Source organism: Sturnira hondurensis, unplaced genomic scaffold (assembly GCF_014824575.4).
Source record: "Sturnira hondurensis isolate 20B ecotype Veracruz unplaced genomic scaffold, ASM1482457v3 Scaffold0023759, whole genome shotgun sequence".
Taxonomy (NCBI): domain Eukaryota; kingdom Metazoa; phylum Chordata; class Mammalia; order Chiroptera; family Phyllostomidae; genus Sturnira; species Sturnira hondurensis.
The window spans coordinates 351,812-360,711 of NW_028096390.1; the positions used below are offsets into that span (position 1 = coordinate 351,812).

General features: G+C 38.6%; 1 pseudogene; it reads left to right on the forward strand.

The window, feature by feature from the left end:
• Window positions 1-6,194: 6,194 nt before the first annotated feature.
• Window positions 6,195-7,377, forward strand: LOC118981138 (actin-related protein 3-like; annotated as a pseudogene).
• The last annotated feature ends 1,523 nt before the right edge of the window (window positions 7,378-8,900 follow it).

Genomic DNA, 8,900 nt, shown 5'->3' on the forward strand with positions numbered 1-8,900 from the left:
CAAAAAAGGAAAAGGACTTATGGTTATAGACAACAGTGTGGTAATTAAAGGGGATGGGTGTATAGGTGATTAATAGTAATGGAAATGTACAATAAAAATAAATTTTAAAATAAATAGCACTTTAATTCTGGTAGATTATTCACCTTATATCTAAATTAATAGCTATAGCATAGAGCAAAATTAAGTTTACAGTTGTATGTGAAATTGTTTACTTTTGCATTATTTATTAATTATTGTATTATTGTCCATATGAACAACTGTAAACCTACTTTTGTCCCACCCTGTATAAGTACTTTTCTAAATATTTAGAAGTTTCTATTACTTCCCCAGCCATGCAATTATAGCAATAAAGGCAAAGGAAAAGATAAAGACAACTTCAAACAACTTTTTCTACCCAATTGCAGTTCTTGGCTAATTTTTTTATATTTCCAATGGACAATGAATTCCTTGCAGTCAAGAATCATCCATCTTTGTATCTATAGTATCTAAGCATGAGCTAGATCTTAGTATGCATTCAATAAACCCTTAATAAATGAATAAATTAATGTGTCCTCCTACACAAAGCTAGTAAGAAAAATAAAAATAACTTAAATTTTACCTTCTTTTTCTTCTGAGACAAATGCCAAAAAAGAATGAATGACAGAAAAATAAGAGAAGGTAGAGGAGGTTACAAGAATGTATACATAGATAACTAAATGGCTTATATCTTTATTAATCATAAAGAGATATGATTATCTCTTTCACATTCACTTATTTACATAAAAGCCAAAAGTGTGGCATGGTCAAGAAATTTATGCAGCAGAGCATACATTTCTTTATTACCAGCATATGCACCATCCACCAATGACCAACTACATTTGTTGGACTACTCAGTTCCTTTTGAACCATTGTGTTTCACATTTATAACATGCACCACATTTACACATTAATTAAAGTAAGGTATTTCTAAGTGATCTTGTTACAGAACAGACCCCTTGGGGTGACAAAGTACTATTACTGAATTGACCCCCCTTTCCTGTGGCCCTCCCCTCTGTACTAAGTTCACCTTGCCCTCCACAAGGAAATTATAGCTCTCAGAGACTGGCAAAAAGGAAAGAAATCATTTATTCAAAACTTATACAGACTTAAGAGTAATGACTTAATGTCTTCATTAAAATCCCAAAGTCCTTTAAAACACCCACAAACATACACAGTCCTTCTTTTCCCCTTTTGCCCAGTCTGAGGTACCATCTTTCAGGGGAAAAAATAGAAGTCCATGGCTCAGGTAGCTCCATGGTCCTTTTCAGTAATCCACACTTGGCTGACTGGCCTCCCTTGGTTCTGAGCACCACCAGCTGCGTTGCCACCACAATCTCCAGTTAATCCAAAACCTTGTGGTACCTCCTCATGGCCCACCAGTAAGAGTCTTTTACCCCTCTCCTTCCCTACAAGGTCTCTACTGCTTCCTAAGCCACATGGCAAAAGGAAGTACCCAAAGCTACATGGTTCTGACTCTTGCCAAATCCACGTGGTCCCCACCTCCCATGGCTGCCATGCCTGGGTTTAAATCCCAGCACTAATCTTCCTCTGCAGCCCCTTTTCTGACTCCTCCCACAATTGGTGACACCTGCCAGCATTCAAGTAGTTTTCCAGGTTTTCTGGGCTGCCATAGTAAGTCTGGGTCATAGCCCTTTGGGGTGGAGCTAATCACCTCCAAGCTCTCACACAGGCAATGTAACCAGGGGGAATCGCTTTTTCAGTTACATCATGGGTCAAAGTTACTCCTATCTCCTTGGCTCAAAGCCTGGCCACAGCTATTTAACATATCCATGAAACCAGTTAAAAGTTATAGATGTGTGGCTCAGTGGATTGAGTACCAGCCTGTGAACCAAAGGGCCACTGGTTCGATTCCTACTCAGGGCACATGCCTGGGTTGTGGGCCAGGTCCCCAGTAGGGGGGCGCTCAATAGGCAACCACACATTGATGTTTCTCTCCCTCTTTCTTCCTCCCTTCCCCTTTCTAAAAATAAATAAATAAAATATTTTTAAAAGTTATAGATATGTTAAATGACCATGCCTGAGGTTAGTTGCAAAACTATTGCTATGCAGAACTCTCAATGGCCCTGATCCATGTGTCCCAGTCCCCAGTTCAGACTTGTGGGGGTGAGGACATCCTATATTTTTTAAAATATTTCCTGGACTCCCTGAGTTCTGGACCCCACTACAAATTTCTATTTGGGGGCCCCTGGCTGCACCCTGTTACAATCTTTTCTACTCATAAACTTCTTAGCATTTAAAATGCATTGGTGAAGTTCCAATCAAGACAGCAGTGTAGGCAGACATGGCTCACCTCTTCACACAGCCACATCAAAATTACAACTAAAATATAGAACAACCATCACTCATAAACCTCAGAAATCAAATTTGATGGAACTCTGAAAACCACAGAATTAAAGAAACCACATCCTTTGAGACTGGTGGGAGCAGCGCAGATGGGGAATGGGCCAGTCTCTCACCCACGTGTGGTGGATAAAAATTCAGGAGAAATATGTTGGGAGTGAGGACTCCAAGCAACACAACAGGCCCCCCAGCCCAGGGTGCTAGTGCCAGGAATATAAATCCCCACAACTTCTGGTGAGAAAAACCAGTGGGAATAGAGTCAGTGAAAGAAACAATTGGAGTCTCAGGCAGTTTCTCTTAAAATACCCAATTATGGAATCACCCACTCAGATTTACTCCCTCTGAGCTCCACTGCTGGGATGGAACCTTGAAGAGCACCAGTAGCACACTGGGAGAAGCTGAAGTGTCTGTCACCAGTGTGAGCCACTGTGCATTTTCTGAGCCCTCTCCAAACAGAGACAGAGAGCAGGCAGGCTAGTGCTATGTTTGAGACTCCATCAACCTATATAACACTGTTTGACTCACCTTGGAGTCCCCAGAGGCTCTGCCACACCCAATTTACAGGCCCTCTAAAGCTGATTTTCCATATGAATAGTTGGTCTTGTTTGCTTCAAAGCTTCCTAAATCCTATCAAACAAGCAAAACTGGCTTCAGTAAGCTCCAGGCTGGGCAAGAGTATCAGCCAGATTACCTTCACAGCTTGGCATTGCCTGGGAATCTCCAAGCCCAGCACAAGTAGTAGCCTTCTCAGATGTTTTATAGCTCAGGAAGAGTGGTCCCAGGCAAAACACAGGTGGGGGCTAACCTTGTCATGTACCGCCCACAAAACCCCAAAGCCAGTGCACCCAGGGGACAGCTACAGATTCCTTCAGAGAAACACCACCCTGACCCTACACAGCTGATCCTCCATGGAGGGCAGAGATTGGTGGTAAGCAGTCACAACCAATCCTTACAGATGACTGACCTGGGTAATCCCTCCCATTGATCTGCCATCAGCAACCAAGGCTCAGCTAAAAAGTGAGTGTGCAGTCAGCCGACATGAAGGGTACACCTTGAATACCCAGGTTGGGTGAAAATGGAGGCTTTGCCACTGGACCCAAAGTACACCTACTATATTAGGCCACACTACCAAGACATTAAGTCAAAGCAGTTCTACCTAATACATATAAATAAACACAGGGAGGCTGCCAAAACAAGGAGACAAAGAAAGATAGCCCAAATGAAAGAACATATCAAAACTCCAGAAAAAGAGCTAATCAAAAAGGAGATGAACAATCAATCAGGTGCAGAGTTAAAAATACTAGTTATAAAGATACTCAAGGAACATAGTGAGGACCTTAGCAGCATAAAAAAGATCCAGAAATGAAGCATTCAGTAATTGAAATGAAGAACAATTTATAAGGAAACAACAGTAGAGTGGATGAAGCCGAGAATCAAATCAATGAGTTGGAACATAAGGGAAAAAAGAAAAAGAAAAGAAAAAGAAACAAAACTGCAGAACAAGAAGAAAAAAGATTTAAAATATGAGGATAGTATAAGCAGCCTCTGAGACAATTTCAGGAGGTCCAACAATAGGGATTCCAGAAGGAGAAAAGAAAGCATAAAATGGGATATCTACATGAAAAAAATAAATTTTAAAAAACTTCCCTAATTTGACAAAAGAAATAAACATGCAAGCCCAGGAAGCACAGAGAGTCCCAATTAAGTTGGACCCAAAGGGGACTACACAAAGATATGTAATAATTAAAATACCAACTGTTAAAGATAAATATGGAATCTTTCAAGCAGCAATAGAAAAGCAGAGAGTTACCTACAAAGGAGTTCCCATAAGACTGTCAGCTGATTTTTAAAAAGAAACTTAGCAGGCAAGAAGGGGCTGGAAAGAAGTATTGTAAGTGATGGAAAGAAAGAAGATACAACCAAGATTACTCTATCCAGCAAAGCTATTATTTAGAATACAAGGGCAGATAAAGTGCTTCCCAGACAAGGAAAAGTTCAAGGAATTCATGACCACCAAGCTATTATTATGTGAAATATTTGAGATACTTATCTAAGAAAAAGAAATTGATCAGAACTATGAACATTAAAATGACAACAAACACAACTATCAACTAAATTGAAAAAATACAAATGAAAAAACAGACTAAGCAAACAACAATAGGGACAGGATCATAGATATGGGGATTATTTGGAGGGTATCAGCTGGGAAAGAGAATGGGGAGGAAGTGGGAAATAGTGTAGGGATCAAGAAGCACAATTGGAGATCAAACCCTTGTCTGAGGTATTAATCTCCAATTATGCTCCTTGATTCCAAGGGTTTGATCTCCAAAATATGTTTAAAAAACTCACACGACTCCACTTCAGGAAGACAAACAACCCAATTAAAAAATGGGCAAAGGACCTGAACAGACACTTCTCCAAGGAGGACATACAAAGGGCCCAGAGACATATGAAAAGATACTCAGTATCAGAGAAATGCAAATTAAAATGACATTGAGATACCACTTCACACCAGTGAGAATGGCCATCATAAATCAACCAAAAGCAAGTGTTGACAAGGTTGTAGAGAAAAGGGAACCGTAGTACACTGTTGATGGGAATGCAGACTGGGGCAGCCACTGTGGAAAACACTATGGAATTTCCTCAAAAAATTAAAAATGGAACTGCCTTTTACCCAGCAATTCCACTGCTGGGATTATGCCCTAAGAATCCTGAAACATAAATTCAAAAGGAACTACGCATCCAATGGCCCAATGTTCAGAGGGCCATAGTTTATAATAGCCAAGTGCTGGAAACATCCTAAGTGCCCATTGGTAAATAAGGGGATCAAACAGCGATGGCATATTTACACAATGGAATACAATGCAGCAGAAAGAAAGAAGATTCTCCTACCCTTTGCCACAGCATGCGCAGAACTGGAGAGCATTATGCTAGGTGAAATAAACCAGTCATATGATCTCACCTATAAGTGGAACCTAATCAACAAAACAAACAAGCAAGCAAAAATAAAACCAGAGACATTGAAATAAAGAACAAATTGTCAGCAACCAGAGGGGAGGGGGAAGAGGGGTAATGGAACGTGTATAAAGGACCCATGGACAAAGACAAGAAGGTAGGATTGAGGGTGGGAGGTGTGGGTAGGTCAGTGCAGGAGAGTGGTGGTGGGAAAATGGAGACAACTGCACTTGAACAACAATAAAAAAAGAAGCATAATAGGTAGCAACAAAATAGACAGGTGGATGTTAACTATATTATAGGAAAGGGAGACGCCAAACAACATACATGTATGACACATGAACTAAATGAGGAGATTTCTGGAGGACAGGGACATACCCACTGAAAAGAGGCAAAACGAATAAAATTTGGACAACTTCACAATCACAATCAACAAAATGTACTTTAAGAAATTAAAAAAAAATAAATGCATTGGTTACTATATGGAAACACTATCATTGATTAGCAGCAAATTTTTGTGACATCCACAAGTGAAATATTAAATCAATTGCTATAGTCACTGCAATTTATAATTGTTACTAACAAATAGTTAGCTGATCTAATGTGAAATAAATATGATAGAGTGTGGTAGGATCTGTCATATATCACGAGAATTTTTTCCCCACAGTTTCAGGTGAGTTCTATCATCAGTCAGCCTGGTTAAATTTATGCTTATTTTGGACACAGTTTGCCACATAATTCATCCCAGAAATATCCACAGTAACAGGAAAGGAGGAAGATGATAAGACAGTTGCTGGCCTGTGTACTAGACTGTGGCACCAAGTATACAAATCTAGGACACGCTGGAAATACAAAACCACAGTTCATCATCTCTTTCTGTGTTGTTATTAAGGAGTAAGTACATGTGGGGGCTGAAGCTAGAGAAGGGTGATGAAAGGTGTTGATGATGTAGACTTCTTCACTGGTGATGAAGCAATAGGAAAACCTACATATACAACAAAGTGACCAATTTGCCATGGTATAGTGGGAGATGGAATTTGATAAAAAGTTTTATGGAACAAATGATCTTTAAATAATTAATGGCAGAACCTGAAGACCATTATTTTCTTTCGACTGAACCTCCTCTGAACATTCTAGAAAACAGGGAATATACTGCTGAAATAATGTTTGAGTTCTTCAATATTCCAGACTTGTATATTGCTATGCAGGCCTTTCTTGCCCTAGCTGAATCCTGGACCTCAAGACAAGTAAGAGACCAGATATTGACTAGTACAGTAATAGATAGTAAAGACCATGTCACTCATGTCATTACTGTGGCTAGTTGGCAACTGTATTAAACACATTTCCATCACAGGACAAGATATAAAATACTTCATTCAGCAATTGATGAGAGAGCAAGAAGTAGGAATCCCTCCAGAGCAATCCTTGGAAACTACTAAGGCAGTAAAGGAGCACTGTAGTTATGTCTGCCTACATTTAGTAAAAGAATTTAACAATTATGACAGAAGGATCAAAGTAGATTAAATAGTGTACTGAATACAATGTTATCTTGAAGAAAGAATTTTCCATTGATGTTTGTTATGAGAGATTCCTGGGCACTGAAATCTTCTTTTATCTAGAGTATGCTAATCCAGACTTTACGCAGCCTATCTCAGAACTTGTAGTTGAAGAAATTTAGGATTGTCTTATTGATGTTAAACTTCCTCTCTATAAGTATATTGTCCTTTCTGGAGGATCAACCATGTCCATGGATTTTGAATGTTGCTTGGAAACAGATTTGAACAGAACTGTACATGAAGCTGAAATAAAGTGAGGAACTGGATTGTGGTATATTGAAGCCAAAACCTATCAATGTACAAGTCATTCATTATACACTACCTGCAATGATCTGCAGTTTGAAGGATCAATGCTGTCTGCCATACTCAAGTTCTACCAAGTATACCACACCAAAAAGTATTCTGAAGGCGTAGCATTTGTCATCACAATCCATGTTTGGAGTCCTGTTGCAAAATTGACTTCACAGTTATTGGTATAGGGAGGTAAAGAATATTTCTGATTACATGTCTGCTTGAACAGATTTGAGATTTTAATGCTTACTTGAAATAATAACCAAACATAATTATAATAGAATACTTTGATAAATACATCAACATGTGAATGTAGAAGGAAGCCAAAATGATGTTTTCCTTTAGATTGAATATACGAATATTATGTGTGACTAAAAGAAGTGGATTTTAGTGTTTTGGTCCCCTAATATCTCATATATTATTGAATTATCCAAGACTTGATGGAAATTATCAATATGTATACAGCCTATAATGCTTGAATTGTATGCTTCTAAGTGTGAAATGTAATATCTTGCTTGTATTTCATACTTTTTATATTTTGAGGAAAAAGTCAAAGAAAAACTAGTATTAGTATTGAATTATGAAAAAGTGACCAAGCAAAGGATAAATTCTAAAAATAGCCTCATGAGACTTGATATATGCATATGTTCATGAGATTCCAGTTATTATAAATTGCTACCATCTTCCTGTGCTGCCCTAATCATTTTCTTTGTAAGTTTTGGGAACTGTGGGGACTCTCTGCCTGCAAGTCCCTCCCCGAGGGCCCCCTCATGACCATGCCTGTCTTAGGTCATCCCTCCCTTGAGGAATCTTACCCATCATTGGCTAAGTGGTCATCTGCCCAGGGCCAAGCAGGGTGAAGTAGAGTGGGTAGAGGCAGCACCCCTGCCAAAGAGATAAGCTTTGTCTCCTTAGTGGCTTATGGTTCCAAGGTCTCTTTACTCAGCCTTAGCCATGGGGGGTTACAGCTTCTGAAACCAGACAGGGAAGTTCCCAACAGGGAACTAAGAAACTAATATTTTGGATTAATTGATGCCTGTCAGTGATTTCTGATTACTCACATTCTGTTTGCTTCTTTAAAGGGAGAGGAAAGACAAGACTGTTGGACCAGTAGCATCATTTCTTATTAAAAGTGAATAATTTGACTACCAAAGTTTGTCTAAATAAAATTTAACACCATTCTAATAAAGGCACAAATTTCTTTAAAAAAATGGAACTACATCAAACTAAAGAGTCTTTGCATACCAAAGGAAACCTTCAACAAAGCAGAAAGAAATTTACTAAATGGGAGAAGATATCACCTAATAATATATTTTATAAGGGGTTAATATTCAAAGTATATAAATAACACATACAACTTAACACCAAGAAAACAAAGTGTGATTTTTCAAAAAAAAGAGCTGAGGAAATGAATAAACATTTCTCCAAAGAGGACATTATAGGTGGCCAATGGTCATATATGAGAAGATTCTCACATCACTAATCATCAGAAAAATGCAAATTAAAGCCACAATGTGATATCACCCGTCAGAATGGCTATTATCAGTGAATCAATGAACAAGAACTGTTGGCAAGGACATGGAGAAAAAGGAACCCTTATACACTGTTTGTGGGACTGTAAATTGGAAAACAACATGGCGGTTTCTCAAAAAATTAAAAATATAAATACCATATAACCCAACACTCTGCACCTGAACATTTATATAAAGAAATCCAAAC